The sequence below is a fragment of the Cavia porcellus genome, unplaced genomic scaffold, assembly GCF_034190915.1.
Source record: "Cavia porcellus strain 051 isolate PalLab524CR breed Dunkin Hartley unplaced genomic scaffold, mCavPor4.1 scaffold_7, whole genome shotgun sequence".
NCBI classification, from domain to species: domain Eukaryota; kingdom Metazoa; phylum Chordata; class Mammalia; order Rodentia; family Caviidae; genus Cavia; species Cavia porcellus.
The window spans coordinates 55860714-55869086 of NW_026947490.1; the positions used below are offsets into that span (position 1 = coordinate 55860714).

Sequence of the window (8373 nt, forward strand, 5' to 3'; positions counted from 1 at the left end):
TTGTTCCATTTTATTGTTTTGTTTGATTCAATTTTCTGTTTTGATTGACCCTATCTATTCTATTTTGTTTGATTTTATTCTGTCTGATGGTATGGGTAGCAATTTTGAAGACAACAGGGGCATTGTGGTAGCCATCATTGATTTTCTATTATCCTGTTTTGAAGTCCTGTATCACTTTCATTGTTTTGTTTTGATTGGCTCTATTCTGTTTTATTTTGTTTGGTTTTATTCTCTAAACCAACCTTTGTTGATTTTCCTACTTGATCTAAAATTCTTGATTGCTATATTGTGTCTCTCTCTCTATTTCTATCCACTGTGCTATCATTGTGAAATCAAGTCCACAAAGGCTTTCAATCTACAGCTGTGCCCTGGAGCCTGCATGTTAAAAAACATGGAGGAGAGGGGGTGCTGTTATCATCAGTTTAGTTGTTTGTCCCCAAATATGGTAAGAGGACTGGTATGTGCTCCTGTTAGAGAGAAAGGAAAAGTCTTATTAGACATCAAAAGCCATTTTGAGTACAACCTGAATGCTCCCATGGCAGCAATCCACCTGCAAATGACCATCAGGACTGCCTCTATTGAAAGTTGTCCACTAGCAAGGGTATCTGTCACCTGTTGGCAGAGGTCATTCAGTTCTATCATGTAGCTTCTCATCAAAAGCAGCTTTATGATTTATCATTAGCACAGGTTCTCATTCTAAAAATTTCCCGTTTGATGTAGCCACTTCTTTAGTGACAACTTCTTCAACTGTATGTCCTCCATTCTCTCATTTTTCCTACAATAGCAAACAAAATGTTACTTGCTGTGTATTTACAATGAATCACTAGATGATTGGCTTGATTCATGCATCAAACCCACAATGCAAGCAATAAATATTGATTAAAATCATACAGTTAATGCATTGTGATAAGGATACAAATATTCTACAAGATGCTTGGGGGGAAAAGGTGATGGTGATACAACACTGTGAATATAATTAATGCCACTGAAATTTATATTTATATTTAAAATGTTTATCTTACTTATATTTTACCACTATTAGAAAAATGTTTTTGTAATTTAAAACAATGAGTGAAGACCTTGTCTCATGCTGTCCATCACCAGCATGGCACACTACAACTTTAAGAAGACCACAATTATGTCATTTGCTAAAGACTTTATTGATCTTACATTGTCAAAGACTCATCTCATTAGATATTTTTATATGAGAAAAATCTAATTTCTTCAGCAGAATTACCATAACAGACTCTCGGAGATTCTAACAGATTTTCCCCAATTGGATGATATCCATCCATTTTATGCTGATTTGATGAATATTCACTACAATAAGGATCATTACAAGTTGGCTCTAGAACAAATAAATACTGCCAAAAATTTAGTGGACAATGTTGCTAAAGATTATGTGTAGCCAATGAAATATGGCAATTCTCTCTACCACTGAAAGCAACTGAAGTTGGCTCCCACTGGGCAGATGTGCACCATTATCAAGAGACAGAACCAGAGTTTGGGATATTTGGAAGAAGTATGTCAGTATTTATCCTACTTTTCAACCACTGATCCGAATACAAGGTCTCTACTTTTGTGTGGGTACCCAAATGTTGGGAAATCAAGCTTCATCAGCAAGGTAAGGTGAGCACCATTCAGACATATGCATAAGTATCTATGTTGGCAGGTTGTAGATACTCCAGGGATGTTGGATCATCCTTTAGAGGATCAGAACACTATTGAAAAGCAAGCTATCACAGCGCTGGCTCACCTTCATGCCGCAGTTTTGTATGTGATTGATTTGTATGAGTAGTGTGGACATGAAAGGGGAATTAGAGCTCTTCTAGAATATCAGACCCCTCTTTATCAACAAACTCTTACAGTTGCAGCAAACAAATGTGATGTGAAGAGAATAGCTGAACTTCCTAAATATGATCTGGAAATATTTATAGACTTATAGTCCGAAGGGTTCTCTGGTTAAAGAAATTAGCACCCTGGCTGAGAAAGGTGTTATTAAAGTTAAAACAGAGACTTGTGATGGGCTTTTGGCTCATTGAGTAGAAACCAAAATGAAAGGAAATGAAGTGAATGAATGCTAAATGGATTGCACTTAGCTATTCCAAACAAGAGAGATGATAAGGAGAGGCAACCCTCCATCCCAGAAGGAGTGGTGGCATGCAACAAGAGAATGGAAATTGGGGAACACAAGAAAAGGGAATGAGGTCTTGAGCTGGAAGTGGGAGATATTTTGGATCGTTGAAAATACTGGGATTTAATGAATTCATCTGAAAAATATGAGAAGATACCAGAGATCTGGGAAAGTCAATGTAGCTGTTTATACTGACCCTGCTATCATGAAGAAATTGAAAGAATTAGAAAAAGAAAAATTAAGAACAGCTATGAAAGTATGACAGTAAGTCTGAAAGTGAAGATGAAGAAATGACGGAAATCTGACAGCTGGCAAAACAGATTAGAGAAAAAAAGAAATTGAAAATTCTGTAATCAGAAGAAATGAATACCCAGGGATCAAGGATGCCTAAGATTCAGTAGACAATTTTGGACAATTAGATGTAAAGTCTTGATATTGACATGAATGATAAAAACAATGCCCAGTATGCAATCCAGGCAACTTGGTCTCAGAGTGTCGCTAGGAAAAGAAAGCGAGAAGGTTCTGTTCCACCCACTTCTGTAGCCCAGAGTTAGAGTTGCTCTCAAACTCTATTCAACGTTTCTGGTCTTTGGGATGTGAAGATGGTGAAGAAATCCAAGATTATAAAAAAGAATGCTCAGAAGAAGATGAATCGCTTGGGGAAGAAAGAGGAGGCAGTTATACATATATTTGGTATGAAAGCCAAACACTTAACCCTCTGGAAAGAGGAAAGCTCTGTAAAAAGGACAGAAGATAGCGTCTTTTTCAGTAAGTCATTTGGCTGCTTCTTTGGGTATGGTTTCATAAAACTGGAGTAATCTATTAACTGAAAAACAATGGAACAGCTAAAGGGCTTGTTGCTGAAAATAATGATCAACCTTATAGAGGTGTGCATAATATAAATATTTTGATTAGATAGTGTGTTTCTGCATTTTATAGAGTTGATTAAGATTTAAAATGGAAAGATTTATTGCTATGATTATTGGGGGGTTTGGTGGGGAAAGAACTTTACTTTGCAAGAGGTAGCTTTGGTTTATAACACATGAATGGTCATTTTCCAGTAAAGAAAACATTTTCAGATTGTAGTATATGCAGAAGGTTACCAGTTCTGACCTGAGGACCTTGGAGAAAACCTGTTTATGAGTGTGTCAGGACCCTGTGCTTAAAATATTCTGTTAATTATTTTCTAGTCCTTTTGTACAACATATCATTGTAATTTATCTTCAACTATTTTATCTGAAATAAATCTCCAGGAGGAAATAGTTTTGAAAAAAAAATAAGTGAGGCAATCTTGGTCCTTGTGGCGCTCACTGTCCAGTAAGAAAGACAGAAACATGCAATGAAGCAATGGTAAGATGATGTAAGGATGCCCAGGATAGGTGGATGCGAAGGAGGAAGCAAGGGCCAAGCAGAACATCCCGTTTTCCAGGTGGCACTGTTGGCTGGGGAGGGTCTTCAGACATGTGGCTTCCAGGAGGATCAATTCTTCAAAAGCTGGAGTCTCAGGTTTCCCACAAACACTGCTTACAGCACCACAGGTGATACTATTTGATTAACAGTGGAAACTCTGGGCAGTTTAGTTCTGAATCTAATGCTTCTTTCTAGCATTTCAAATTTGCCCTAGACATTGTTAGACTAGTGAGAGACTTTACATCTAATTCTCCAAAACTGTCTGCTGAATCTTAGGCATCCTTGATCCCTGGGTATTCATTTCTTCTGATTACAGTGAGAGGCATCCTGGGCCCAAAGTTTGAGAAGAATTGCCTAACAGGACAGACTGAGTGTTCTGCATGAGAGTATGTCCCTAAGTGTCCATGGTGCTAGCATCCTTCCTGTACAGATCACCAGCTCTGACCAGCATATCTGTCAGGGCTATGACAAAGCATGGCATATAGAAAATGCTCAAAAATGGCAGTATGCTGTGGTAAATAATTTCTAAATGAGTAAGTAAGTGACCACAATCCGCCATATCCTCAGGGACCTGGAATCACAGAATCTCTCCTCCTTGGCTCCCATCTTTGTTTTGTCAGGTTGAAGTGTGTGCAGGGTTTGTGTTCCCAAAGTCTTCCCATTACGTACTATCTCTGCATCTGAAACCCTCTGAAGCCCTCTGAAACCCTTCCCACCCTCAATTTTTGTATTGTTCTCCTGTAATTGGCTTTGAAGGGTTTTTTGTTCAATCACCTTGTCATTCCTCCTCTCTAATCCACCATTAATCCCATCTAGTTGAATTCTCATTGTAGATACTATGTTTTTATCTTTAGCAGTTCCATTTGGTACTTTTTAAAAATATCTTCTATTTATCTCCCCACTATGTTTGCCTTTTTTCTTTGCAGCCTTGAGCATATGGAACACGTTTATAGAAGCTGTTTCCATGTCCTTGTTCACTAATTTCACCACCTCTGTCATTTCTGGACCTCTTTCAGCTAACTGATGCTTCTCATGGTCATGAGTCTCATTGCTTCATATGCTGGAAGCAAAGGCAATCCTTACCATATTCTTCATAGACTTTCCCCAGCCCTTGTTCTAATAGGGTCTAATTTGATTTTCTTGTACAGATGGAACTTCCTTCTCACCTCCAGGTGCATCGTCTTCTCCCTTCCTTCTTCCTATCACAGGAGAAGGAGGAAGACAGAAGTGAGTTTGCCAAGATTGTTCCTGAGACACTGTATATATCTTGATCACTTTCTTTGGTGCTGAGACACAGTACCCTACATCAGAATGTAAAGGAGAGGTTTACCCTGGCTCAGAGTTTTGGTCCATGTTTGGAGGGCTCCAGGCAGACCGGTGTGGTAGAGGAGTAAGGCAAAGGGAAAACTCACTTCATGAGATCCAGGAAGCATGTAAAGGGAGGAATCAAAAAGGGAGAGATTACCTGGTTATGTCCACAGTGACCCACCTCTTCTGACTGGGTCCTAACAGCAAGTCAGGTAAATGACTCATAACCCAAGCATCTTCCAATAGTCCTGCTAATGAGGGCACCAGGCTTCTGGGGGAGACATCTGGGTAGAAACCATAAATTTTCATTTCCATCTAGATAGAAATCATACCAATTCATTTCACTTTCTCTATTCCTAGATACAAAGCATAACAATTCATTTCCACTCGTTTCTGTTTTTGTGATGTGCACAATATGTGCTTCCATGGTCTCTACTTTGTCTTTCTAACTCTAGGACACTGATCTTCCTGTTTAGGTGTTAGCAAGCTGCTTTGCAGCTTCCTTTGCCTCTGTGCTGTTTCCTTGCCTTTTCCTCCTCATGCCATGCTCTCTCATTCTTTGTACCCTTTTAGAATTCTAGGACCACACTTTCCTGTTCTCTGGCTCAGAACTCCCATAACCAGACATCCTACTGCCCAAGATTGCTTTGATTCATCTGTACTCCTCTTTATGGAGCTTTGTCCAAAATACTTGTAATGTGCCCACAATCTTTTACTTAAACCCTAAATTCATCCCATTATTCTCACTGCCAGAATATTATATTTCTTTCCTGTTACTGCCATATGCAAAGTCAAAACTAAGATGTGAATTCCCTCAAGTTCATTTCCAAACTTCACTTCTCTGTACACTCATTAATATTTCCCCTCGCTCTGTCCTTGAGGAATGTGACTATTCATTGATTATTTCTATGCATATCATACATCCATGTGTCTCTTGATCCTTTCAACTACAACTAAGCTTCTGGCTTTTTGCCCATGGACACTGAATCCCTCAAAGAGAGACACATTTTCTTTCTTGGTATATGTGATCACTAACTACAATATGTTGATTTGAATGGATTAATAAACACACAGCAGATTAGCAAATCACAGTTCTGGGTGTGTCTATGGATAATTGACATGTTTGCTGGCAAACTGAAGGTGAGGGAAACCTCAGTTTACCTTCCTATCCTTAAATGTTGCTAGAGATCTCTGTATCTCTTCACTTATAGTAGTGAACTCATTTCATTGTCTGTGCTTGTTTTCTTTTAAAATCCACTGACTATATTTTTTTCTTTCACTCATTTACTTTAAATATATGTTTTCCCTACCAAACATAACTTCCCTCTCTTTTTGGGGGGGAAGTATTGGGGACTGAACTCATGACCTTGTGCTTGCCAGCCAGGTACTCATGCCTCTGAGCTAAATCCCCAGCCCCAAACATAACTTCTGTAATAGCACAAGAACCAGCTACATAATATGCAGGGCCCAAGAAAAAATGAAATTAGGTGCCTACATGTTGTTTTTTTTATTTTAAAGAGAACAAAACAAAACAGAACTGAACAGAACAAAGCAAATTGGAACAGAACAATGCAAGCAACACAGGACTTCAAAACAAGACAACAGGAAATCAACAGTGTCTACCACGATGTCTCTTGTTTTCTTCAAAATAGCTGTCCATACCTTCACATATATTGAAATCAAATTGTAGAAAACAGACTAAAATATATCAATGTAAAAGAATGAAAACATTACAGGACTTCAAAACCAGATAACAGGAAATGAACGATGATCACTATAATGTCTTGTTTTCTTCAAAAGAGTTGTCCATGCTATCAAATATAATAAAAACAAATAAAACATAACAGAATAAAACCCATAAATACAAAAGAATAAAAGAATTATAGGAGTTCGTAACAATATAATAGGAAACCAGCCGTGTATATCAACAGTGTATTACCAACATAATATAGCCTATTATCTTTAAAATAGCTTTCCATGCTGTCAGACACAGTAAAATCTAACAAAACTAGACAGATCATAACAAAATCTAACAAAATTGTGAAAATGATATGAGTTCAAGACAAGACAATAAGAAGTTAACAGTGGTTATCAGCTTCCCCTCCTTGGTGTTTCCTCCCCTAACACTATCATAGTATCTATTGTGACTTTTGGATCTCATTAACTCCTTCTGTATTTTATCCTAGGGTTCAGCCATCAGAATTTAAACCATTTTTCCCATGAACATGAACTCCAGTTGCATCCATTTACCTACAAGAGCCCTGAGATTATTCTACTTTATACTGAAATATGAAGTATGAAATATGAAAGTACTTTATTCTTATCCATTCTGTGGTTGATGGGCAGGTTACTCTTACTTTCTTCCCATCTTCTATCATAAGGAACAATTGTTTTCTCTCCTTTGACTTTCAGTCTATGAATTTTCATTTGAGTTACATGTGTTTCTTGTATGCAGCACAGTGATGGATCTTGTTTCTTGATCCACTCTCCTGTTTCTTGATATTGGTCAGTCGAAGCCATCTACATTAATGGTTACAGCTAGCATATATTGGTTTGTGTCTGCCATGCTTTTCTTATGCTGTTGGCTCTCCACTTTTTCCCTTCATTCAACTGCCTGTCCCCTTTGGTTATCCTCCTCTGCTGTTGTTCCTAGAACCATAGTTACCTTGATCTCTCTCTGGAATCTTTCATCACTCTCTATGGGATTGGTTTGGTGGTCATGAGTTCCTTCAGTTGTTCTTTATCATAGAAGTATCTTATTTTTCCATCAATTTTGAAAGTTAGTTTTGCAGGCTCCATCAGTCTGGGTTGGAAGTTGTTTTCTTTCAGGGTTTGAAACTTCACTCCAAACTCTTCTTGACGATTTTTGTTGACAAGTCTGCCATGATTCTGATGGGTTTGCCTTTATAGATGATCTGTTTATTTTCTCTAACAGCTTTTAATATTCTGTTCTTGTCCTGAATTTCTGAGAGTTGATTATTATGTCTGAGTGTAGATTTACTTAGGTTATTGCTCATTGGAGTTCTATATGCCTCGCTTATTTGTATGACAAATCCTTTTCCCATGTTTGGGAAGTTTTCTGCTATTGCTTCTGTAAATAGCCTTTTACTTCATTTGTGTTGACCCCTGCTTTTTCACTGATACATATCACTCTTAAATTATTTTTCTTTGCATTGTCTTGCAGCCATTGAATTGTTATTTCCTGCTTCCTTGTTACTTTTAAGAGATCTTTCCTTTCATGATCACTAGCTGCAATCCTGTCTTTGAGAACTGAAAGTCCATCTTCAGACTCTTTCAAATTGTTTTGCCAGCTTTCAGTTGACTTTTTAATTTCCTGGATATTTCTTTGAATCTGTTTCATGCATTGTAATTCCTTGCTATATTATTCATTCAAGGTTCCCATCAGATTTTATGCTCCTCTCTTTTTCCATGTCTTCTTTAGATGTGCTCAGTAATTCTTTCATTCTGTTTGTGATTTGTTCTTTTACCTGAGGTATTATTTCTATTTGATTACTTTTACA

At 37.6% G+C, this 8373-nt stretch overlaps 1 pseudogene; it reads left to right on the forward strand.

Moving 5' to 3' along the window:
* Positions 1 to 1105: 1105 nt before the first annotated feature.
* On the forward strand, positions 1106 to 2952 carry LOC100715033 (GTP-binding protein 4-like; annotated as a pseudogene).
* The last annotated feature ends 5421 nt before the right edge of the window (positions 2953 to 8373 follow it).